The 27386-nt window shown below is 34.2% G+C and overlaps 1 long non-coding RNA gene across 3 annotated transcripts in view; it reads right to left on the reverse strand.

Annotated features, from left to right (window-relative positions):
* Positions 1-13006: 13006 nt before the first annotated feature.
* LOC139858157 (uncharacterized) overlaps positions 13007-27386 on the reverse strand; it is a 66209-nt gene continuing 51829 nt past the window's right edge. Inside the window, exons 3-7 of one of the 3 annotated variants that reach the window (XR_011762831.1) lie at positions 14950-15012; positions 14802-14857; positions 13591-14302; positions 13348-13433; positions 13007-13263 (exon numbers count right to left, since the gene is read on the reverse strand). This is a non-coding gene — a long non-coding RNA (uncharacterized lncRNA). Of the gene's footprint in view, positions 13264-13347; positions 13434-13590; positions 14303-14801; positions 14863-14949; positions 15049-27386 lie in introns of all 3 variants that reach the window. The other 2 variants (XR_011762830.1, XR_011762832.1) reach the window with 2 other exon arrangements.

The following is a 27386-nucleotide window of genomic DNA, read 5'->3' on the forward strand; positions in this document are numbered from 1 at the left end:
CACACGCCTCTCTAGCATTAATAACAAATGCTCTCCCTCGTGCAGGTCCGATATTTTTCTCTGGATTCGGGCACTGGCTCTTATAGTGACCTTGTTTTCCACACCCATAACAAGTAATGGTAGCCAAAGCAGTTCTATTTGCATTGGTGGCAGGAGTCTTGGTATCATTTGTATTTATAACGAGAGCCCTACAATCTTCAGCAAGATGACCCTTTCGATTACATTTGTTGCATACCACATTACAGTAACCAGAGTGATGTTTGTGGCATCGGTTGCATAAAGGATTTTGTCCTTTATAACCAAAGCTTAAACCACTACCCGCACCTTGCGTGATTTCTTGTTTCTTAAAAGATTGTTGTTGGTTACCTCGATCATAATTTCCATTCCACTTTCTTTTGTTACCTGATACCTTCACATCAGTATTGGATACTTTCTTATCCATGATGACCTGATCCATTAGCTCGTTTGCCATGGTTATAGCTTCATGAATTGTCTTAGGTTTCGATGCTGTAACGTTTGCCTTGACCTTTTTGGGCAAACCATCTTTGTACATTTCAATCTTCCGTTCTTCGGTTGGAACCAATTCAGGACATAGCAAAACTAATTCCATGAATCGCTGATTGTAGTTGGTGATTTCAGTACCAACAACCTTCAGACTTCGTAATTCATCTTCCAACTTCCTAACCTCGTTCCTTGGACAATATTCGTTGATTAACATTGTTTTGAATTCTTCCCATGAAGTATCATAAGCTACATCTCCTCCTACAGCCTTCACATAATTTTTCCACCACGTGAGTGCACTATCTTGTAAAGTGCATGATGCATACTTGGTCATGTCCTTTTCAACACAACCACTGATTTTAAACACAGTCTCCATCTTTTCTATCCATCGGTTTAAACCGATCGGTCCTTCTGTTCCACTGAATGATGAGGGCTTGCAAGCTTGAAAAGTTTTGTAAGTGCACCCCACACGAGGATTTGGGTTAACTGCAGCACCTCTTGCAGCCTCGACCCATAACATTCTGTCGTTCACTCGTTGATTGATGAGTTCCTGGATTTCTTGTTCCGTCATTCGGTTCAATCGCGCCATATTCTTCTATAAGAATGAAAAGAAAATAATTATTCACATGGAATATTATAGATGTAGTGTATATTTACAGTACATTATAGCTTATTAATAATATGAACCAGGTATTATTATAAAAGCCTTTTCTTCTTATTAGCGTTTTATAATTATATCTAGGGTAGTACCTACCCGTTAATGTCCATACTTAATAGCTTAGTACAGAATCAATTACTACCATCTAAATAATACTTAACCATGGAAAATTATTGCATTTCACACTTCACTATTTTACATATGCTTATCTTACATTGAACATTAAGCAAACCACACTAATAATATTATACAAAACATTATATGATCCCATGGTTTAATACGGCAGCGCATCGTTTGGTCTATTTTCTAGGACGTTTAAGTTCAAAGAATCGCTTAACGCTTATCCTGGCTGTCTGCCTATATTTTGGCTGTGGGACTGAAGAACTGGATGCCGGGATAGAACGAATAGGAATAGCGGGAATAGGGGTGGTAGTGTCTAGTGGAGTTGGTGCCACATCATCCTTATTAAACTCAGGATTTGAATTTTCTAATTCATTAGCCTTTCGTTTCTTTCCTAGTTCGAACTCGTCTTTTGTAATTTCCTGTATTTCTTCCTCGGGTTCACTTTCCTCCTCGGGTTCACTTTCCTCCTCGGGTTCACTTTCCTCCTCGGGTTCACTTTCCTCCTCGGGTTCACTTTCCGGGTTCTCTATAGTTGGTTCATCCGGAATTTGTGAGTCTTCCCCAAAGATATCATTTTCGTCATCGGATAGGTTAATGACTGGAACACCATCTGAAGATTCTGGTTCGGAGTCGCTGAATGTGATAACAAGTTTTGAGCCCGACATCTATCATACAACAACTAACCCATTAGTACTACATAATATTTACATATAAATTTTAACCAACAATGATAAGCAATAGTTTTTAAATCAGACCCGGTCAAAGTCCAGACTTACTAATGTATCCTAACGACTTATCGGTTAGACACACTAATGCAAACCTGGTTCGCTAAGACCACCGCTCTGATACCACATGTCATAACCCGTCCTTAACCATAAGAACGTGTTAGATAACGTATGATTTCATTGCGAGGTATTGACCTCTATATGCGACATTTTTAAAAGAGAAACTGCATATATTATACATTACAAACCATAACCATTATTTTTGTTACAAGCTTTAGACAATAAAAAGATGATTATCGTTTAGCGATAATCTTCGACTTACAAACTTTACATATAATGATAACAACACGATTTCGAGCATATTTTACAACACAAATCCTTGGGTATGCAGTTTTATTTTTGACACAAATATACGTACGCAAGATCCTGCTCAAATTCAACATAATGCAGCGGAAGCTTTAGTAATCACCTGAGAATAGACATGTTTTAAAAGGTCAACATAAAGTTGGTGAGATATAGGTTTAATGCCGGCAGCAATATATATATATATAGACCACAAGATTTCGTATATAAATAGTTTAATAAAAATATTCTAAGTGGTTGAGCACTTGGTAACCATACTTAACATTTAATCACGTCGCATATTCCCTTTAATATGAAATCTTACTACACCGTACCAAGTGTAGTCACAAAACGAAGTACTGTGCAACCGTTGAATACTGGTCGTCCAGTCCGGTTGGGGTTGTCAGGCCCGATAGATCTATCAACAGGATTCGCGTTTACAATACCGCTGTAAATAACAGTTACCAAGCTACAGGGAAGTATGCCAGTGGTACAACTCAACGTAGAATATATTTTTCAGTTACTTGTGTCCATAACGTAAAACATAAAATACATGTATTCTCATCCCGAAATATTTAGAGTTTAAAAGTGGGACTATATACTCACTTTCGTCTTGAAGATATATATATAATTTGACTTGGTCTCCGGTTGATATCACGAACCTATCCATATATAATATATCAATACCTTTTCTTTTTAAACAAACGTCACATATATATACTTGTTATACTTTTAATACTTTGAATAATTCCTTAGTCCGTAGTTAGCAGTTCGTTGTTAGTAATTCAATTTTAATGGTTCATTTTTAGATGTTTAATATACCCGCAATGAAATAAATAAAACCCCCAACGAAATAAATAAAACCCCATCGTATATGTATTGGTCGAGATTAATCTTGACCCACGGTACCGGTGTTGTCAAATGACGTGTTGCGTACATAAAGTACCGGTGTTGTCAAATGACGTGTTGCGTACAATCATGGGATCTTATGATTAATCTTCTCGTGTTGTTTACGGGTGATCCTGAACCATATAAAATTGAATTATAAGTACATATATATAAAATATCATGTTAACTTAAAAAGATGTGATTTATTTAATTTTTCCCAATTATTTTCGTGGCTAAACTAGTCTTGGATATCCGATTTTGTTTCGGTCATAGTTTCTTCGTTACAACTCCGTTTTCGTTGATTCAACTTGCCATCTCCTTGGATCGAGTCCCTCTTTAAGACTATGAACTGTAAATACCTTAGTTTGTATTCAAAATCACACGGCATAGGTCAAACTTTAGTGAAACTTATGAAGTTAATCATTTTCCATCATGTAAACAACCTTAAATGATTATTTTTCTAAAAATACTTATACTTTGAATTAAATCATGAAATTTTTATGTGTTATCATATTCATATTAAAAATCATTTTTCCAGAAGATAAACTTCCAATTCAAAGTTTAAGATGGTTTTTAATTATCCAACCCAAAACAGTCCCCGGTTGCACTCCGACGTCGTAAAAACAGTTTTTAAGGTGTTCTTTGAAAAACCAAGTTATACCTTGTTAAATTAGCATGTAATTAAGTTATATTACAGGTCTTGAAGTATTTTAAAAGTTAAGTTAGAAGGATCTATTTAGTTTGCAAACAAGTTTGAAAACTTTCAAACTATGTTCTTGTTGTTAAAATTTTATACCACAAAATAAGATAGCTATATATATATGAATCGAATAAGGTTATGAACATAGATTCTACCTCAAGTTCCTTGGACAAGGTTGTTGTAAAAGAGGAGTAAGAACCTAGAACCAAAAGGGTGATGGAAGTGGATGAAAGATTGGAAGTAAGTTGGTGTTCTTGGAAGGATTTCTTGAAGTGTTTTTGTAAGGTTTTCTTATGAGGTTTAAGTGTTGTTTTTGAAGCTAAATGATGGGGAAAATGCTTGGAGATGATCAAGTATGAAGTTAAGAGTATTTTGAGAGAGAAATGGAAGTGTAAGTATGAGAAAATGGGGTGAAGAAATGGTGTGCATGCATAAAAACGTTTTTAGGTTATAAAGGAAAAAAAAAAGATACCTAACTTTGTTTTCTTGCTAAATAATTCATGCTACTTGACAAATGGTTGGTTCCACATGTTTCTTAATCATTTAAGGCTGCTAAGGAGCAGATTTTTATTGGTATATACCAATAGTAAATACATCTAGAAGCTGCGTATGATACGGGTACATATACCCTAGGTATACGTATAGAAATCTTTGAGAAAACGGAATGAGGATTCAAATATAGTTATCTTTTGTAAATATACTTATATTGTTTTATGTATTTAAGTCTTTAAAAGTGATTAAATACATTACTTATACGATATATGTATAAACATTATAGGTCATAAGTATTTAAGTCAAATAACGTTACGTATGGTTATCGTTTTGAAAACTTAAGTTAGTAGTTTCAAAATATACTTATAACTTATTGTTATTAAAACAAAATGAGATATTAAAATATTCTTAGGTCATGTTAAATATGTATATATACATATATATACACAAACGTATAATTATCATATATTGTATAGTTCGTGATATCATCGGTCAAACTAGACGGTCAAACGTTGTGTAAAACTCTTTTCGAAAAACATAAGTCTCGACAATTTGGATTGCTTATCATGTTGGTAAGGTTTAATTTATGTAAATATTAATCTTATAAGTATAGAATGATCGAAAAAGTGCGGGTCGTTACATTTATGGTGTGCCTTTTTAAAAGAATGTAATGTTTACAAAACGTATCATATAGAGGTCAAATACCTCGCAATGAAATCGATGAATGACGTGTTCGTCCATATGGATTTGGAGCGATCGTCACAGGTCGATTCAAGAACAGAGCTTGTTTAGAAATGTGGCCATCTAAGACTACTTTAGCTTGGTCAGTTCTGTAAAGTTTTTCTTCAAGTAAACTTAGTTGGGTTTTCAAGTCTAAGTTTTCTGTAACTAACTTAGAGCATTCAGAAGTCTTCTCGGCCAGGTCACTCAAAGGCTTTCTAGTGTTCTGTTCTACAGTCTCTATGAAAAGTTTCTTAGAATCATTAAGCTTCTTAAGTTCTTTTTCAGCGTTGTTAACTTTTTTCGTAAGAACTGCATTCCTCAGTTTAAAATATGTCCTTTCTATCCGTAGGGGTTTCACACTACTTTCTAACTCTCTTAATTCAGTTACTTTGTCAGCTAGATCTTATTTTATTTTCAAATAAGTATAATTTGACACTTTTGTTTCCAATTCCGATTTCAACCTAGAGTTATCATTTTTGAGTTCGTTAATTTGACTAGCAAATGATCTAAGGTCTCTATTCATCTTGGCAAAGTTGTCTACATACATATCAGGTAGTATAGGAAACACACATTCATCTTAAACAGGCACAGATTCAGATTTAATGGGCGGTTTCATTTGGACATGTGGGAGTGGGGTATGACAAGCAGAGCTACATGCAATTGTATCATTTTGATCAACAGGTGTTTCAGGACAAGTTTGCAATACATCAGATATAAACACATAATTATTTTGCACAGAGTTGTAACATTCATGAGTAATATCAGTGTATAATTGTACCTCTTCCTCAACATCGGTGGACTGTACCTCTTCCTCAACATCGGTGGACACGTGATCATCACGATTTGCCATGTTAACTGGACGGGTAACCACGAAACAACAAATAAACTTAAGAAATATCACTTTTCTCCCCCTCAAAATATGATTCACATGAATCAAATTTTGAAAATAAGGTTTCGTTGGTTTTCGGTCAGTCAACCGCTTCAGACACTGGATGTTGTTGATTACCAAATGTTTTGATCAAAATAGAAGTTGGTCAAAACCTATTGATTAATGTTTTCAATAAAAGATTTTCGGCCAGGTTAAAGCTTTCGGGCAATCACAATTCGTACACTCAAAGATTTAGGGCATCAAAGGTTTTCGGTCAAAGGTTCTCGGTCAAGGTTCTCGATCAAAGAATTCGAGCAACCACAAGATTGGCCAAGAATTCAAACAACTAAGGTTTTCGGACAAGGTTTCAGGTCAAAGAATTTTCAAACAAAGTTTTCGATCAAATTACTTAGCCAAGGTTCTCGAATAGATGTTTTCGAGCAACCACTGATGTTGGCTAAATTTTCGAACACTCAGGTAAAGGTTTTTGGTGTTCGTTTTCGGGCAGTCAAAATTCCTTGAACACTTGAGGTTTCGGTCAGTCAATGATTTCGGCCAACTACAATTAGGGTGTTCGACAGGGGGCTTAGGACAGACAAGGTTTACTAATTAGAGGTAACCAAAGGAATTGGCCAAGTTTTTGAACACACAAGTTCTTGTTCAAAGAAGGTTTTGGATAGTCACGATTTTCGATCCAACTTGGGATTTTTGAATAGATTAAAAGGCCATGTTATCGATCAAAGGAAATAGTTGGTATAAAAGATGATTTTAGTTTAATGATTAATTAGTGTTGAATGGGTTGAAGAAAATGAGACGATGGTTGGACCAATGGAGACTTAATTGGGCTTGAAAATTAAATAACTCGTGAATTGGACTTTATAGGCTGGATTCGGTTCATAAATGGGTCAGGGAAAGATCCAGAATAAAGTGGGATTTCAAATTAGTATCCCGTTCATAAAAGGAGAGACCTGCGGGAGTTTTTTTTTTTTTAGAGCGAGGGTGATCAAACAAGCACGAATCACAAATTTCTCGAAGAGCTACAACAATGCAAATTTTTTCGAGCAGGAATATTAATCAGATTTTCGAGCAGCTTCATGGAGAGAAAGAAAGTTTTTCGAGCAGAGATCCAGGTGTTTTCGAACACTTTTGGTTCAACTTTTCGAGCAGAAAGCAATCAAAAGAAAGTTTAATGTTTTAACTTTTCGAGCAGAAAGCAATCAGATCGATTTTCAAGCAGGTTCTAAGGTTCGAGCAGATTGAAACAAAACAGCAGATAAAGAATATCATCTTCATAAGAACATCTGGGTTTTTAAGCTATAAACATGAAAATCACAAATCACGATTTAGAGCTTTTTAGTTTATAAATTCTTCTTGAAAAATGTTTCAAATCACCATACTAACACTCGTTCATCATCAATTTAACCTGAAATTAACAGAATCAGAGTAATTGATTCGTTGACTTTTCGTTTGACTCAAAAAAAAATTCAAATCTGAAGATTTTGTTTGATATTTATGAGATTTGTTGATGCATGAGTGTTGGATTTAAGATGTTGACAATACAACAAAAGTGTACATATAAGAAACCCAAATTGGTCCTATAATGTCACTTTACAGGACCTTTTGGCCTGAAAGGACCAACGGGAGATGTGTACCAACTAAGGCGGTCGTATATGATCATATACATAGTATTGTATATGTATATTTTATTTGCCAAAGAGCTAAAGGCAGAATTACGAGAATTATAATCCAAAAGTTATGCAATATCCGCTGAAAATAAGCACAACAGTAATGTTTTCGCATTAGCAAAGGACTGCGGTTTAATCCACTATGTTTTCGCGGATAGTTAGGCAATCCGCAAACCGCGAATATTTTGAATACTATAAATAGAGAGCGTGGCCTCTCATTTATAGGTTGTTGATTTTCTTCCATTTGCCCGGGCCTTTGTGATTTCCACTTGTGATCTTGTCCAAGGGATTTTTACATCGCGCTAAGGTGAATTATGCTAATTGACAATCAAGACCGGGTCGGGGTGGTTGATCACTTGATTGCTAAAGTGAAAGACGATCATCGGGGCCCAAAATAATCATCAAACACCCCATCCTCCATTTTATTATTGCACTCAATCCTTAATTAAGTAATAACTTGATTTAGGATTGATCAGTATAAAGTATAGACGCAAAAAGTGTCCTAAAAGGTAATAAGATTATGAAACCAATTATCAGGTCATATAATATAATTAACGACCGCATGGAAAAGTCCTTACAAGTACACAAGGTTGCAAAATACGTGAGACGGGGTCGAGACGGTCGGGTTCTAAAAAGGTCGAGACGTTCGAGACGGGGTCGAGACGGGGGTCGAGACGGACGTTGACCAAAATTGACTTCTAAATATATAAGTATATAAATGTATATATGTGTACATATTTTAAAGTCAAAAACTTTAATTGACTAATTTGTACTCATAATTGCTATCACCGTTAATATAATACAGAAAATTTAAACTAAAATACGACAAATTTGACCGATTTTACCGACTTTCTGGCTTTTCCAAATTTTGAGAGACTTTGACCTGATTTTTTTCAACTTTGACCCGAATTTTGACCGTTGATTGTCATATTAGAAGGTTTTCTTCAAGACAGGACGGGCTAGTCACCAAAACGTCACAACGGGCGTCGAGACAGCTCGAGACGGGGTGTTTTGCAACAGAGCAAGTACATATCGAGTGACTTTTATTTAGATTGAGACATACAAAAAAGTCCCAAAAGTAAAAAAAAATTCACATTAGTACCAACAAAGAGGTCATATTTAAGTTTCATATTTCTTAAGGACTAACAAAAATGGTCTCATTATTATGTTAGTACCCAAATAAGAGTCATATTATAAAAAACAATACTACATTAGTACCAATAAAGAGGGTCCTAATGTATCGATATTCTTGTTTAGTAATAAGAAAAAAGGTCCTAATATGCACAAATGTTACTTTAGTACCACATAAAATGTTGCTAATATAATGATTTTTAAGGTTAATACCACTAAAAAAGTCCTAATATAAATATTGTAAAGTGTCCTAACAAGTCATAATAGTTCCGGATAAGTTTTGAATCGATATTTGGATCCGGTTAGGATATTTGGTTCCAGTTAGGATTCGGGTATTCGGATCCGGTCCGAATAATTAAGCCCGACTGGATAATCAGATCCAGATCAGCTATTCGGGTCCGGTTCGAATTTCCGAATCCAATTTGGTTTTCGGATTTTGGGCGGTTTTATCGATTTCATTTTTTATTTAATATGATTATAGACACCCAAATAATAATTTGTACTAAAAATCAAATATGAAAAAAAATATAATTATATTTCAATAAATTATTCTCATAAACACTACACATAAATAATTCATAAATAATCCAACTTATAAAAACATCGAATAACAACATTTGACAACAGATTATTATTCTGCCATATTTTCTGGCGGTTCGGTAGCAGTTGTAGGTGGTGATAGTGTTCGCGTTTAGGCTGCTTCTAGTAGGGTGTCGGCAATAAATTGAGAACAGGCTTTTCTGAGTCTGCGCTACATTGCATACGTATACCTGCCAAACTGAATAAAAGAACCCGCATCAGCCTGGTGTGAATCATATCGATCAAATATAGTGATATTGTCAATATCAACTGAGAAAACACAAAGAAAAAGCTTATATCGAGGGAAATTGTGATAGATATTGGAACTTGTACTCGTCTGAAAGTATATATATATATATATATATATATATATATATATATATATATATATATATATATATATATATATATATATATGTATGTATATGAATTATTTTTATGAGATAAAAAAACCTTGATGTCAAGAAGTCAGAAGCTTTAAGAGGGAAAAAACTAATACCTGGCATGTGTTATGGCCATGAGTCACAATTAGGCGGGCCATGAGCAACTTTCAACTTTTAAAGTATCTGCAAACCAGCAACACAACTTAAATACGTTTAAAGAAGATACTCCTTAGTATCTTATCTAATACATTTGTAAATTGCCTATACATTTGAAGAAAATAAATATCATGTTCTAAATCACAAGATATTAAGTAGTGAAGTATATAAGCGATCACCTTAAAGTTATGAATATTTATTAACACCAATCTGATGACATTTACGCATTTACCAATTGTTAAATGCCCGTGAAAAGCAAAATAGGTCTAGCAAATAAATAGGCAAAAAGGATCCTTGTCAAATAAATAAAAAGTCACCCAAAATGTGTACAATGAGACCTCCTAAACCATTCTTTTTTCTAAATTAGTTACTTACCCTCTATGCTTTTCAAGCATACTCAAGGACATCCTTGTCACTACTCCGGGTTACACGTTGCACATAAACATAAACAATCACTACATCATTTAAAGAGGTTCCTCATGGTGAACATGCATGATCTTTATCCCATTCTATAAACCCACTGAATTATAAGCAACTCTTCATACAAGTTAGATATTCTTATGATTCTACAAGCTATATACACCATAAGCATACATTAGTCACCTAATAACATTATAATTACAAACCCAGTCAACTGAAAGGCAACTCTTCATGCAATATATCAAAGCATTCATTAAGACATTAAGATTGCTTTATTGCTTGCAAACACTTGTAAGAGTTCAAAAATCATGTGAATTATAATCGTCTAAGTGCTGATCCAAGTAACACATAACTCAAACATCATATATGCATGCTTAGTATCAAAAACAGAGTAGTTTTTATCACTAGAGACATAATAAGTTCGTATTAAAGCTCTTAAATACAATTCATATCAAAGCTGTAACTAGTAACTTATAACACAAATTTCGGTTCATTTCAACAATAGTCTACAAATTTGTACATACAATCATCTAGGCGCCGATTACAATGTGGATTAACTTAACCAAATCATAATTATATGACACTAACAATAAATTACAAATTGACACACATGAATACTAGAACATTTGAATAGCTTCAAACACAATTAAAATTTCAGAATTTGGTTTAATTAAACACTCTATATTCATAAACACATATTCCAGATACTAGCAACAAATTTGCAGAAATAAAAATCAACCTAAATTATAAAAAGATGCAATATACCCTAAAACTAAAATAGATATAACTGCAAATCACAGCAAACTATATAAATTTTACTAACTAAACAATGTTTTCATTCAACTGAACAAACTTAAATAACATTTGAAAGTACCTACAGAGCTAATACTTCAGGTCTAATGGTTCCCCTACTAACCACAGTACCAAACATCAACATGTTATGCACCATGCAATCAACAAACTTAATCTTAGTAATCAGTTAAATCGTAAGCCAAGGGGCCATTGCTAGTAAGCTATACACAAAAACTGAGTTAACTGCATAGACAAATAAAAAAAACTCCTAAAAGCTAGCGACATGTGAGCATTCTTCAAATAACATATAGACCTCCACAAATACTTGGCTACGAAAAAAATGACCTTAAACTAATCCATATGAAACAACATTAGATAAAGATCAGATCAAGCAACATAAATTGCATTCAAATACTCAAATAATTGATGCACTAAGTTTTTGTTCATACAATACCGCAATAGATAGACAAGAAAGATTAATAACATAACAAGAGCAACAATTGGTTCAAGAGTTTGTCATTACCTCGATGCACATGTGGCTCGATTTTCGCAAAGATGCATCAGATGCAGACGTGCCAACCGAAGAAGATGAATGATAAGCAGGGGTGCTGGCCGAATGATTTCTTCATTTTAACATGTTTCTAAATGTCATTTGCCTCTAAGATACCAGTAATGTGTTGACAACAACATCGTTTCGAATTATCGTCGCTATGGATGCCATTACTTTGAGACAAACTCTTTCGAAGTTTTCTAATTGCCATTAGGCTAATCTAGACTAATATGATGTGCTAGTATAGATTTAACTCAAAGAGTAACAACATTATGGCATACAGGAAAAAAAATAAAGAGGTAACAACATTAGCTAGTTGTGGTTATAGCAAACTTCTAATTTGACTTTTGAACCTAAAACAAAACTCATTAGTAAAAGTAATAGAACCTAGTGTCTGTTACACCACTATGAATCCATTTACATTCCCTAAAACAAAGTAAGTTATATACTTATATGCACTTGAAATGTGCACCACCAAATAAATCTAAAATACATTTTGACATCAAGATACCAGCACCAAAGGAAAAAAAAAATCAACTCACTCAAGCATTTCATCAAACAAAAGATATGCAATAAATAGAAACTCATTGGTCCTAACTGTTAATTAAAGAAATCAATGGTTGTACATACCTACTAGGCTACTGGCCGTTCATGATAGCACGGAATACGCATCCCTGATGTCTTGATAACGCATCCGAAATGCCACACACTAAATAATTAGTAGTTGCAAATAACAACATAACAAACATTAGATAGTAGAACAGTCGCATACTATGAGCACCAAAGGTAACGTCATTCATCCAATCGGAACAATTACAGACTGCGATTTTTCTGTTGAATCGATTGAACATGTAGATCTCTAATCACATGAGACCGAATTAGTCGATTGTAATGGTTTCCATTAAGTGGACGACTGTATTCTTTGACTGATTTCTTAGTTTCTTAGGGTTTTTGGAATCAAAAATTGGGAGATGAATCGGCATAGTGAGATCGATTTTTGGGAGGATTTTCTTGCGGAACGGTGTTGTTTTATTTATTATTTTTTTTTTTTTAAAGGAAATTGATATTTCCAAACTTATTTTTCAACACAAATTCACTGAATTACCTTGTGTTATATAAAATTTTCATTTCAAATTATTGGAGGGCATAACTGGAAAATAGCAACATATATGTGTGGATCTATCAAAATCATATTTGAAAATATCACCTCCTATTTTTTAAGGAACCCTAACAAAGTGAAATAAATGACCCGTGGAACCACGGATTCGTTTAAACATAGTTTAAACCTGCATGAATATTGAATCTAATTGAGTCCAGAATACTACTGCAAGCAATACACATGTTACTTTGAAACATAGCTTAATATGAAAGTTGAATAATGCTTTGAAGTTGTCACATGTATTATCAATGCAACAAAACCAATTTGAATAATGGATCACCTCTAAGGATGGAGTAGAAAGGATGGCTATTGTATCATTCATTTAAGAGCTTTATAAATTGAAAAACTTAGGCTATAGTGTTTGTGCGGCTCCATCCTCTGTACCAACCTACACATAAGTTTCAAGAATGAGAAATGTATCAATGTGAAACGTATATACTGAAAAATCACTATAGTCATTAGAAAGAAGTACCAAGGCAGAATGGTTTAATCTACGCTACTTCTCAGTTTCATCATCATCTCAGTTTCAAGATCCTCAAAGGCAAACATGATGCTACCCTTCAAACATTTTAATAAATAATAGCAACCAACGTCAATCATTGTTATATTAACTAACAGTTTAAAGATGAGTAAAGAAGCATAAACAAACATCTATATATTTTAATTATATGCCTATGTACTTGATAGTGACAAATATATATATATCGATACTTACCTGAAGATTTGACCATATCTTTTTACCATAGTTTCTACTTTCATTCATTTCTCTTGTGATCTTTTTTCATGCACATCTCTGTATCTTCTAATTCTACTTCCATATACAACCATTTAAAACATAGTTAGAACTACAAATATTAAGAACTAATAAAACATAGATTTATTTCAATAACCTGAAACACTTACACGTCAACACTTGCATATGATCGACAATAAATTTCAAAGCATGAATATAATTGATCTTTAATAACTCAATAAGAGATGTTTAAAAAGTCTAGGTAGAAAAGATGGATACCTAATTTGAATGCACCCACATGCCTCAACATTATCAAATCAGATAATGAAACCCATTGTGTCACATATGTACCCATTTTGACCAGCTCACTCAAAACCTATTATCGGCCTACCCATTTCACCACCTACAACTAACACTTCAAATAACATACCTTTAAACCTAAATGATCAACACAACAAAGGGCAAATGATACAAACTGAATTATGACAAAGGGTAAAAAAAAGCCAAGGCCATATACACTTCTTCCGGAAACATCATATCTAAATAGCTTTCATCATTAGACCGACATCTTGGAAACATCCAAAATCATATATTGAATAATAAATAGCATAAAAAGGGTATTTACATACCTCAAAGTCTGAAACTTTACATGGAACAATAAGTAGTTGCAGCAACCATCCTCTCTCTTAGGACACTAAATTCAAAATCAATACTTGATCCAACCATTCAATGGCATAAAAACATAAACAAAATACTCCACCATGCAGACCACACCATGTTATTATGAATACATTGCCAACTAAAAGGTGAATTTGACAATCCATATTTAACAGCCCAAAACTTAAACTTTAGAAATATTATAACAGTAACCAAATATATTTTTTTAACTGATTTAAACTCAAAACAGATTGGGTTGATTGATCAACTAATACAAGATAAATTATTAAAACCATTATAACATCGAGTAGTAACACATTGATAATAATTTTGTTTATAGCCAACTTTATCATGTTGAGTAATGAACATTCAACCTTTGCCACATACAAACAAACCCAATGGTAATATTTTAAGTAGCTAAAAAGAGATTTAATCACAAAAAAGCTTCTTGTAAGCATTTTGTTTATAGCCACATTTATAATCAAACATTATATCGTAAATTTTGTCAACCGAACAAAAACAGAGAAACTACTTACAAAACGTTCTCGAACACCAAAACTACCTTTTTTATAGTTGCTTGCATCTTCTAAGTCTGCACTAACAGATCCTTTAAAAGTTTAATAATTATAATTAAAGCAAAGTAAACACAATAAATTAATTATTAATTTTAAAGTCCTAACAAACCTCTCATCCATAATGATCATGTCAAGTTGAAAAAGTAGTCATCCACAATTGAAGAATGTGAACCTTCAGTTTCCATATGTATCAAGATTTGCGATGACTCTAATGTTTAAATGAAAATTAAAACTACTACTTTATATTAACTGTAAAATAACCAAATACAAAGTCTTCTATTTATATTGTTCATACGACTTTCGCCCTCAAAAAACTATATGTGGTAACTTTTTGAGATATGATAAAATCATGTCTAGTAAATATACACAACATCCATAAAGTGCTCAACCAGTTGCAGTAACCTGGGCAATGAAATGTCCCGTTCTTATTGATTAAAAACGTTCCATATTAATTGATTTCGTTGCGAGGTTTTGACCTCTATATGAGACGTTTTTCAAAGACTGCATTCATTTTAAAACAAACCATAACCTTTATTTCATCAATAAAGGTTTAAAAAGCTTTACGTAGATTATCAAATAATGATAATCTAAAATATCCTGCTTACATACGACCATTACATAATGATTTACAATACAAATATGTTACAACGAAATAAGTTTCTTGAATGCAGTTTTTACACAATATCATACAAGCATGGACTCCAAATCTCGTCCTTATTTAAGTATGCGACTGCGGAAGCTCTTAATAATCACCTGAGAATAAACATTCATAAAACGTCAACAAAAATGTTGGTGAGTTATAGGTTTAACCTATATATTATCAAATCATAATAATAGACCACAAGATTTCATATTTCAATATACATCTCATAGATAGAGATAAAATTCATTCATATGGTGAACACCTGGTAACCGACATTAACAAGATGCATATAAGAATATCCCCTATCATTCCGGGAAATCCTTCGGACATGATAAAAACGAATTCGAAGTACTAAAGCATCCGGTACTTTGGATGGGGTTCGTTAGGCCCAATAGATCTATCTTTAGGATTCGCGTCAATTAGTAGATCGGTTTACTAATTCTTAGGCTACCAATCAAAAGGGGCATATTCGGCTTCGATCAATCACCCATATAATGTAGTTTCAATTATGTAACGACCCGCACTTTTTCGATCGTTCTATACTTATAAGATTAATATTTACATAAATTAAACCTTACCAACATGATAAGCAATCCAAATTGTCGAGACTTATGTTTTTCGAAAAGAGTTTTACACAACGTTTGACCGTCTAGTTTGACCGATGATATCACGAACTATACAATATATGATAATTATACGTTTGTGTATATATATGTATATATACATATTTAACATGACCTAAGAATGTTTTAATATCTCATTTTGTATTAATAACAATAAGTTATAAGTATATTTTGAAACTACTAACTTAAGTTTTCAAAACGATAACCATACGTAACGTTATTTGACTTAAATACTTATGACCTATAATGTTTATACATATATCGTATAAGTAATGTATTTAATCACTTTTAAAGACTTAAATACATAAAACAATATAAGTATATTTACAAAAGATAACTATATTTGAATCCTCGTTCCGTTTTCTCAAAGATTTCTATACGTATACCTAGAGTATATGTACCCGTATCATACGCAGCTTCTAGATGTATTTACTATTGGTATATACCAATAAAAATCTGCTCCTTAGCAGCCTTAAATGATTAAGAAACATGTGGAACCAACCATTTGTCAAGTAGCATGAATTATTTAGCAAGAAAACAAAGTTAGGTATCTTTTTTTTCCTTTATAACCTAAAAACGTTTTTATGCATGCACACCATTTCTTCACCCCATTTTCTCATACTTACACTTCCATTTCTCTCTCAAAATACTCTTAACTTCATACTTGATCATCTCCAAGCATTTTCCCCATCATTTAGCTTCAAAAACCTTACTTAATCACCATAAGAAAACCATACAAAAACACTTCAAGAAATCCTTCCAAGAACACAAACTTACTTCCAATCTTTCATCCAATTCCATCACCCTTTTGGTTCTAGCTTTTTACTCCTCTTTTACAGCAACCTTGTCCAAAGAACTTGAGGTAGAATCTATGTTCATAACCTTATTCGATTCATATATATATAGCTATCTTATTTTGTGGTATAAAATTTTAACAACAAGAACATAGTTTGAATGTTTTCAAACTTGTTTGCAAACTAAATAGATCCTTCTAACTTAACTTTTAAAATACTTCAAGACCTGTAATATATCATAAATATATGCTAATTTAACAAGGTATAACTTGGTTTTTCAAAGAACACCTTAAAAACTGAATTTACGACGTCGGAGTGCAACCGGGGGCTGTTTTGGGTTGGATAATTAAAAACCATCTTAAACTTTGAATTGGAGGTTTATTTTCTGGAAAAATGATTTTTACTATGAATATGATAACACATAAAAATTTCATGATTTAACTCAAAGTATAAGTATTTTTAGAAAAATAATCATAAGTTTCACTAAAGTTTGACCTATGACCTGTGATTTCGAATACAAACTAAGGTATTTACAGTTCATAGTCTTAAAGAGGGACTCGATCCAAGGAAGTGACAAGTTGAATCAACGAAAACGGAGTTGTAACGAAGAAACTATGACCAAAACGAGATCGGATATCTAAGACTTGTTTAACTTCGGGATTAATTGGGAAAAATTAAATAAAATCACATATTTCTAAGATAACATGATATTTTATATATATGTACTTATAATTCAATTTTATATGGTTCAGGATCACCCGCAAACAACACGAGAAGATTAATCATAAGATCCCATGTTTGTACGCAACACGTCATTTGACAACACCGGTACTTTATGTACGCAACACGTCATTTGACAACACCGGTACCGTGGGTCAAGATTAATCTCGACCAATACATATACGATGGGGTTTTATTTATTTCGTTAGGGGGTTTTATTTATTTCATTGCGGGTATATTAAACATCTAAAAATGAACCATTAAAATTGAATTACTAACAACGAACTGCTAACTACGGACTAAGGAATTATTCAAAGTATTAAAAGTATAACAAGTATATATATGTGACGTTTGTTTAAAAAGAAAAGGTATTGATATATTATATATGGATAGGTTCGTGATATCAACCGGAGACCAAGTCAAATTATATATATCTTCAAGACAACAGTGAGTATATAGTCCCACTTTTAAACTCTAAATATTTCGGGATGAGAATACATGTATTTTATGTTTTACGTTATGGACACAAGTAACTGAAAAATATATTCTACGTTGAGTTGTACCACTGGCATACTTCCCTGTAGCTTGGTAACTGTTATTTACAGCGGTATTGTAAACGCGAATCCTGTTGATAGATCTATCGGGCCTGACAACCCCAACCGGACTGGACGACCAGTATTCAACGGTTGCACAGTACTTCGTTTCGTGACTACACTTGGTACGGTGTAGTAAGATTTCATAATAAAGGGAATATGCGACGTGATTAAATGTTAAGTATGGTTACCAAGTGCTCAACCACTTAGAATATTTTTATTAAAATGTTTATATATGAAATCTTGTGGTCTATATTTATATCGCTGCCGGCATTAAACCTATATCTCACCAACTTTATGTTGACGTTTTAAACATGTCTATTCTCAGGTGATAATTAGAAGCTTCCGCTGCATCATGTTGAATCTAAGCAGGATCTTGCGTACGCATATTTGTGTCAAAAATAAGACTGCATATCCAAGAACTTGTGTTGTAAAATATGCTAGAAATCGGGTTGTTATTATCATTTGTAAAGTTTGTAAGTCGAAGATTATCGCTAAACGATAATCATCTTTATTTTGTCCAAAGCTTGTATCAAAAATAAGGATCATGGTTTGTAATGTATAATATATGCAGTTTTTCTTTAAAAAAATGTCGCATATAGAGGTCAATACCTCGCAATGAAATCATACGTTATCTAACACGTTCTTATGGTTAAGGACGGGTTATGACATGTGGTATCAGAGCGGTGGTCTTAGCGAACCAGGTTTGCATTAGTGTGTCTAACTGATAAGTCGTTAGGATACATTAGTAAGTCTGGACTTTGACCGGGTTTGATTTAAAAACCATTGCTTATCATTGTTGGTTAAAATTTATATATTATGTAGTACTAATGGGTTAGTTGTTGTGTGATAGATGTCGGGCTCAAAACTTATCATCACGTTCAGCGACTCTGAACCAGAATCTTCAGATGGTGTTCCAGTCATTAACCTATCCGATGACGAAAATAATATCTTTGGGGAAGACTCACAAATTCCGGATGAACCGACTATAGAGAACCCGCAAAGTGAACCCGAGGAGGAAAGTGAACCCGAGGAGGAAAGTGAACCCGAGGAGGAAAGTGAACCCGAGGAAGAAATACAGGAAATTACAAAAGACGAGTTCGAACTAGGAAAGAAACGAAAGGCTAATGAATTAGAAAATTCAAATCCCGAGTTTAGTAAGGATGATGTGGCACCAACTCCACTAGACACTACCACCCCTATTCCCGCTATTCCTATTCGTTCTATCCCGGCATCCAGTTCTTTAGTCCCACAGCCAAAATATAGGCAGACAGCCAGGATAAGCGTTAAGCGATTCTTTGAACCTAAACGTCCTAGAAAATAGACCAAACGATGCGCTGCCGTATTAAACCATGGGATCATATAATGTTTTGTATAATATTATTAGTGTGGTTTGTTTAATGTTCGATGTAAGATAAGCATATGTAAAATAGTGAAGTGTGAAATGCAATAATTTTCCATGGTTAAGTATTATTTAGATGGTAGTAATTGATTCTGTACTAAGCTATTAAGTATGGACATTAACGGGTAGGTACTACCCTAGATATAATTATAAAACGCTAATAAGAAGAAAAGGCTTTTATAATAATACCTGGTTCATATTATTAACAAGATATAATGTACTATAAATACACACTACATCTATAATAATCCATGTGAATAATTATTTTCTTTCATTAGGAAATGGCGCGATTGAATCGAATGACGGAACAAGAAATCCAGGAACTCATCAATCAGCGAGTGAACGACAGAATGTTATGGGTCGAGGCTGCAAGAGGTGCTGCAGTTAACCCAAATCCTCGTGTGGGGTGCACTTACAAAACTTTTCAAGCTTGCAAGCCCTCATCATTCAGTGGAACAGAAGGACCAATCGGTTTAACCCGGTGGATAGAAAAGATGGAGACTGTGTTTAAAATCAGTGGTTGTGTTGAAAAGGACATGACCAAGTATGCATCGTGCACTTTACAAGATAGTGCACTCACGTGGTGGAAAAATTATGTAAAGGCTGTAGGAGGAGATGTAGCTTATGATACTCCGTGGGAAGAATTCAAAACAATGTTAATCAACGAATATTGTCCAAGGAACGAGGTTAGGAAGTTGGAAGATGAGTTACGAAGTCTGAAGGTTATTGGTACTGAAATCACCAACTACAATCAGCGATTCATGGAATTAGTTTTGCTATGTCCTGAATTGGTTCCAACCGAAGAACGGAAGATTGAAATGTACAAAGATGGTTTGCCCAAAAAGGTCAAGGCAAATGTTACAGCATCGAAACCTAAGACAATTCATGAAGCTATAACCATGGCAAACGAGCTAATGGATCAGGTCATCATGGATAAGAAAGTATCCAATACTGATGTGAAGGTATCAGGTAACAAAAGAAAGTGGAATGGAAATTATGATCGAGGTAACCAACAACAATCTTTTAAGAAACAAGAAAACACGCAAGGTGCGGGTAGTGGTTTAAGCTTTGGTTATAAAGGACAAAATCCTTTATGCAACCGATGCCACAAACATCACTCTGGTTACTGTAATGTGGTATGCAACAAATGTAATCGAAAGGGTCATCTTGCTGAAGATTGTAGGGCTCTCGTTACAAATACAAATAGTACCAAGACTCCTGCCACCAATGCAAATAGAACTGCTTTGGCTACCATTACTTGTTTTGGGTGTGGAAAACAAGGTCACTATAAGAGCCAGTGCCCGAATTCAGAGAAGAATATCGGACCTGCACGTGGGAGAGCATTTGTTATTAATGCTAGAGAGGCATGTGAAGACCCGGAGCTTGTTACGGGTACGTTTACCATTAATAACTTATCCGCATCTATTATATTTGATAATGGTGCTGATAGAAGTTACGTGTGTAGAGACTTTCACGCTAAATTGAATTGTTCATCATTACCTCTAGATGCTAAGTACATGATTGAGTTAGCTAATGGTAAACTAATTAAAGCCGATAAAATTTGCCGTGATTGTAAAATAAATTTAGCCGGAGAAACATTTAAGATTGATTTGATACCCGTAGAATTAGGAAGTTTTGATGTAATAATCGGCATGGACTGGATGTCCAAAATAGGAGCTGAAGTTGTGTGCGCCAAGAAGGCAATTCGCATTCCTCGTAAGGATAAAACGCCAGTAATGATTTATGGAGAGAAGGGTAAATCAAAGCTAAAACTCATTAGTTATTTGAAAGCTCAAAAGTGCTTGAAGAAAGGGTGCTATGCTATCTTAGCACATGTTAATAAAGTCGAAAAGAAAGAAAAAGAGAAGTGCATCAATGACGTGCCTGTGGCAAGAGATTTTCCTGAAGTATTTCCGAAAGAGTTGCCGGGATTACCTCCATTTAGATCTGTAGAATTTCAAATAGATCTTGTACCAGGAGCTGCACCGGTTGCCCGTGCTCCATATAGACTTGCACCGTCCGAGTTAAAAGAACTTCAGAGTCAGTTAAAAGAATTACTGGATCGTGGATTCATACGACCAAGTACTTCACCGTGGGGAGCTCCAATTTTATTCGTCAAGAAGAAAGACGGATCTTTCCGAATGTGTATAGATTATCGTGAATTAAATAAGTTAACTATCAAGAATCGGTATCCACTACCGAGAATTGACGACTTATTTGATCAACTCCAAGGATCATGTGTGTACTCGAAAATTGACCTAAGATCGGGCTATCATCAATTACGTGTCAAAGAAGAAGATATACCGAAAACTGCTTTTCGGACACGCTACGGTCATTACGAATTTTTGGTCATGCCGTTTGGATTGACGAATGCGCCAGCTGTATTCATGGACCTCATGAATCGAGTTTGTAGTCCATATTTAGATAAGTTTGTTATCATTTTCATTGATGATATTCTTATCTATTCCAAGAGTGAGCAAGAGCATGAGCAGCATTTAAGGTTGATATTAGAGTTGTTGAGAAAAGAACAGCTATATGCTAAATTTTCTAAATGTGCTTTCTGGTTGAAAGAAGTGCAATTTCTTGGCCACGTTGTTAGTAGCAAAGGAATTCAGGTTGATCCAGCAAAAATTGAAGCCATTGAAAAATGGGAGACTCCTAAGACACCAATGCAGATACGCCAATTTTTGGGTTTAGCCGGTTATTATAGAAGGTTTATTCAAGATTTTTCCCGAATAGCTAAGCCGTTGACAGCGTTAACGCAAAAAGGGAAGAAATATGAATGGACTTCTGAGCAGGAGAGTGCATTTCAATTACTGAAAAAGAAGTTGACTACGGCGCCTATTTTATCGTTACCAGAAGGGAACGATGATTTTGAAATATATTGTGACGCTTCGCGACAAGGTTTTGGTTGCGTTCTTATGCAACGGAAGAAAGTTATTGCATACGCATCCCGACAATTAAAGATTCACGAGCGGAATTATACAACGCATGATCTAGAACTGGGAGCAGTCGTGTTTGCATTGAAGATATGGAGACACTACTTGTATGGGGTTAAATGCACTGTGTTTACTGATCATAAAAGCCTTCAACATATTTTCGATCAAAAACAGCTGAACATGAGGCAACGTAGGTGGGTCGAGCTGATAAACGACTATGATTGTGAAATTCGTTATCATCCCGGGAAGGCGAACGTGGTGGCCGATGCTCTAAGCAGAAAGGAACGAGAACCAATTCGAGTACGAGCGATGAACATAAAAATTCGCATGAATCTCAACTCACAAATCAAAGAAGTTCAACGAGAAGCACTTACTAAAGAAAACATAAGAAATGAAATAATGAAGAAGTATGAGAAGCAACTCGTTATACGGGAAGACGGAATTCGATATTTTGCAAACCGTATTTGGGTACCGAAGTTGGGTGGATTAAGGAAGTTGATATTGAATGAGGCACATAAGACAAGATACTCGATACATCCTGGAGTTGGAAAGATGTATCAAGATCTTAAGACGCATTATTGGTGGCCTAATTTAAAGACAGACGTTGCAACATATGTTGGGGAGTGTTTAACTTGTTCCAAAGTCAAAGCAGAACACCAAAAGCCGTCAAGATTACTTCAACAACCAGAAATCCCAGAATGGAAATGGGACGGTATTACCATGGATTTCATCACGAAGTTACCAAAGACTGCCTGGGGATACGACACTATTTGGGTAATTGTTGATCGTCTTACCAAATCTGCACATTTCTTGCCTATAAAGGAAACGGATAGAATGGAGAAATTATTACGATTATATATAAAGGAAATAGTTTCAAGGCATGGAATACCTATTTCCATTATATCTGATCGTGATAGTAGATTTACCTCAAAGTTCTGGCAATCACTACAGGAGGCACTAGGAACTCGTTTGGATATGAGTACCGCATATCATCCGCAAACCGACGGGCAAAGTGAAAGAACAATTCAGACTCTTGAAGACATGCTCAGGGCATGTGTGATCGATTTTGGAAACGGATGGGATAAATATCTACCGTTAGCAGAATTCTCGTATAATAATAGTTATCATGCGAGCATTGGAGCTGCGCCATTCGAAGCATTGTATGGAAGGAAGTGTAGATCTCCTATCTGTTGGAATGAAGTAGGAGATCGACAATTAACGGGTCCCGAGATCATACACGAAACGACTGAGAAGATTGTACAAATCAAGGAGAGATTGAAAACAGCCCGTAGTCGCCAAAAGAGCTACGCCGATGTTCGAAGGAAACCATTAGAGTTTCAGATCGGTGACATGGTTATGTTAAAAGTGTCACCATGGAAAGGTGTAATACGTTTCGGCAAAAGGGGTAAACTGAACCCAAGGTACGTAGGCCCGTTCAAGATTATTGAACGCATTGGACCGGTAGCTTATCGACTCGAGTTACCGCAACAACTCGCCGGAGTACATAATACCTTTCACGTCTCGAACCTTAAGAAGTGTCTTGCAAAGGAAGACCTCACCATTCCTCTTGAAGAAATCCATGTCGACGAGAAACTACAATTCGTCGAAGAACCAATCGAAATCATGGACCGTGAAGTTAAACAGCTCAAGCAGAGCAACATACCGATTGTTAAGGTTCGTTGGAATGCTCGAAGAGGTCCCGAGTTTACGTGGGAACGGGAGGATCAGATGAAACAAAAGTATCCACACTTGTTTCTCGATGACGCAAAATAGGTACAATTTTAAAATTTCGGGACGAAATTTATTTAACGGGGAGGTAATGTAACGACCCGCACTTTTTCGATCGTTCTATACTTATAAGATTAATATTTACATAAATTAAACCTTACCAACATGATAAGCAATCCAAATTGTCGAGACTTATGTTTTTCGAAAAGAGTTTTACACAACGTTTGACCGTCTAGTTTGACCGATGATATCACGAACTATACAATATATGATAATTATACGTTTGTGTATATATATGTATATATACATATTTAACATGACCTAAGAATGTTTTAATATCTCATTTTGTATTAATAACAATAAGTTATAAGTATATTTTGAAACTACTAACTTAAGTTTTCAAAACGATAACCATACGTAACGTTATTTGACTTAAATACTTATGACCTATAATGTTTATACATATATCGTATAAGTAATGTATTTAATCACTTTTAAAGACTTAAATACATAAAACAATATAAGTATATTTACAAAAGATAACTATATTTGAATCCTCGTTCCGTTTTCTCAAAGATTTCTATACGTATACCTAGAGTATATGTACCCGTATCATACGCAGCTTCTAGATGTATTTACTATTGGTATATACCAATAAAAATCTGCTCCTTAGCAGCCTTAAATGATTAAGAAACATGTGGAACCAACCATTTGTCAAGTAGCATGAATTATTTAGCAAGAAAACAAAGTTAGGTATCTTTTTTTTCCTTTATAACCTAAAAACGTTTTTATGCATGCACACCATTTCTTCACCCCATTTTCTCATACTTACACTTCCATTTCTCTCTCAAAATACTCTTAACTTCATACTTGATCATCTCCAAGCATTTTCCCCATCATTTAGCTTCAAAAACCTTACTTAATCACCATAAGAAAACCATACAAAAACACTTCAAGAAATCCTTCCAAGAACACAAACTTACTTCCAATCTTTCATCCAATTCCATCACCCTTTTGGTTCTAGCTTTTTACTCCTCTTTTACAGCAACCTTGTCCAAGGAACTTGAGGTAGAATCTATGTTCATAACCTTATTCGATTCATATATATATAGCTATCTTATTTTGTGGTATAAAATTTTAACAACAAGAACATAGTTTGAATGTTTTCAAACTTGTTTGCAAACTAAATAGATCCTTCTAACTTAACTTTTAAAATACTTCAAGACCTGTAATATATCATAAATATATGCTAATTTAACAAGGTATAACTTGGTTTTTCAAAGAACACCTTAAAAACTGAATTTACGACGTCGGAGTGCAACCGGGGGCTGTTTTGGGTTGGATAATTAAAAACCATCTTAAACTTTGAATTGGAGGTTTATTTTCTGGAAAAATGATTTTTACTATGAATATGATAACACATAAAAATTTCATGATTTAACTCAAAGTATAAGTATTTTTAGAAAAATAATCATAAGTTTCACTAAAGTTTGACCTATGACCTGTGATTTCGAATACAAACTAAGGTATTTACAGTTCATAGTCTTAAAGAGGGACTCGATCCAAGGAAGTGACAAGTTGAATCAACGAAAACGGAGTTGTAACGAAGAAACTATGACCAAAACGAGATCGGATATCTAAGACTTGTTTAACTTCGGGATTAATTGGGAAAAATTAAATAAAATCACATATTTCTAAGATAACATGATATTTTATATATATGTACTTATAATTCAATTTTATATGGTTCAGGATCACCCGCAAACAACACGAGAAGATTAATCATAAGATCCCATGTTTGTACGCAACACGTCATTTGACAACACCGGTACTTTATGTACGCAACACGTCATTTGACAACACCGGTACCGTGGGTCAAGATTAATCTCGACCAATACATATACGATGGGGTTTTATTTATTTCGTTAGGGGGTTTTATTTATTTCATTGCGGGTATATTAAACATCTAAAAATGAACCATTAAAATTGAATTACTAACAACGAACTGCTAACTACGGACTAAGGAATTATTCAAAGTATTAAAAGTATAACAAGTATATATATGTGACGTTTGTTTAAAAACAAAAGGTATTGATATATTATATATGGATAGGTTCGTGATATCAACCGGAGACCAAGTCAAATTATATATATCTTCAAGACAACAGTGAGTATATAGTCCCACTTTTAAACTCTAAATATTTCGGGATGAGAATACATGTATTTTATGTTTTACGTTATGGACACAAGTAACTGAAAAATATATTCTACGTTGAGTTGTACCACTGGCATACTTCCCTGTAGCTTGGTAACTGTTATTTACAGCGGTATTGTAAACGCGAATCCTGTTGGTAGATCTATCGGGCCTGACAACCCCAACCGGACTGGACGACCAGTATTCAACGGTTGCACAGTACTTCGTTTCGTGACTACACTTGGTACGGTGTAGTAAGATTTCATAATAAAGGGAATATGCGACGTGATTAAATGTTAAGTATGGTTACCAAGTGCTCAACCACTTAGAATATTTTTATTAAAATGTTTATATATGAAATCTTGTGGTCTATATTTATATCGCTGCCGGCATTAAACCTATATCTCACCAACTTTATGTTGACGTTTTAAACATGTCTATTCTCAGGTGATAATTAGAAGCTTCCGCTGCATCATGTTGAATCTAAGCAGGATCTTGCGTACGCATATTTGTGTCAAAAATATGACTGCATATCCAAGAACTTGTGTTGTAAAATATGCTAGAAATCGGGTTGTTATTATCATTTGTAAAGTTTGTAAGTCGAAGATTATCGCTAAACGATAATCATCTTTATTTTGTCCAAAGCTTGTATCAAAAATAAGGATCATGGTTTGTAATGTATAATATATGCAGTTTTTCTTTAAAAAAAATGTCGCATATAGAGGTCAATACCTCGCAATGAAATCATACGTTATCTAACACGTTCTTATGGTTAAGGACGGGTTATGACAAATTACTTGTGTCTATTTCGTAAAACATTTATAAAACTGCATGTATTCTCATCCCAAAATATTAGATTTTAAAAGTGGGACTATAACTCACTTTCACAGATTTTTACTTCATCGGAAAG

Source organism: Rutidosis leptorrhynchoides, chromosome 7 (genome assembly GCF_046630445.1).
Source record: "Rutidosis leptorrhynchoides isolate AG116_Rl617_1_P2 chromosome 7, CSIRO_AGI_Rlap_v1, whole genome shotgun sequence".
Lineage (NCBI taxonomy): Eukaryota > Viridiplantae > Streptophyta > Magnoliopsida > Asterales > Asteraceae > Rutidosis > Rutidosis leptorrhynchoides.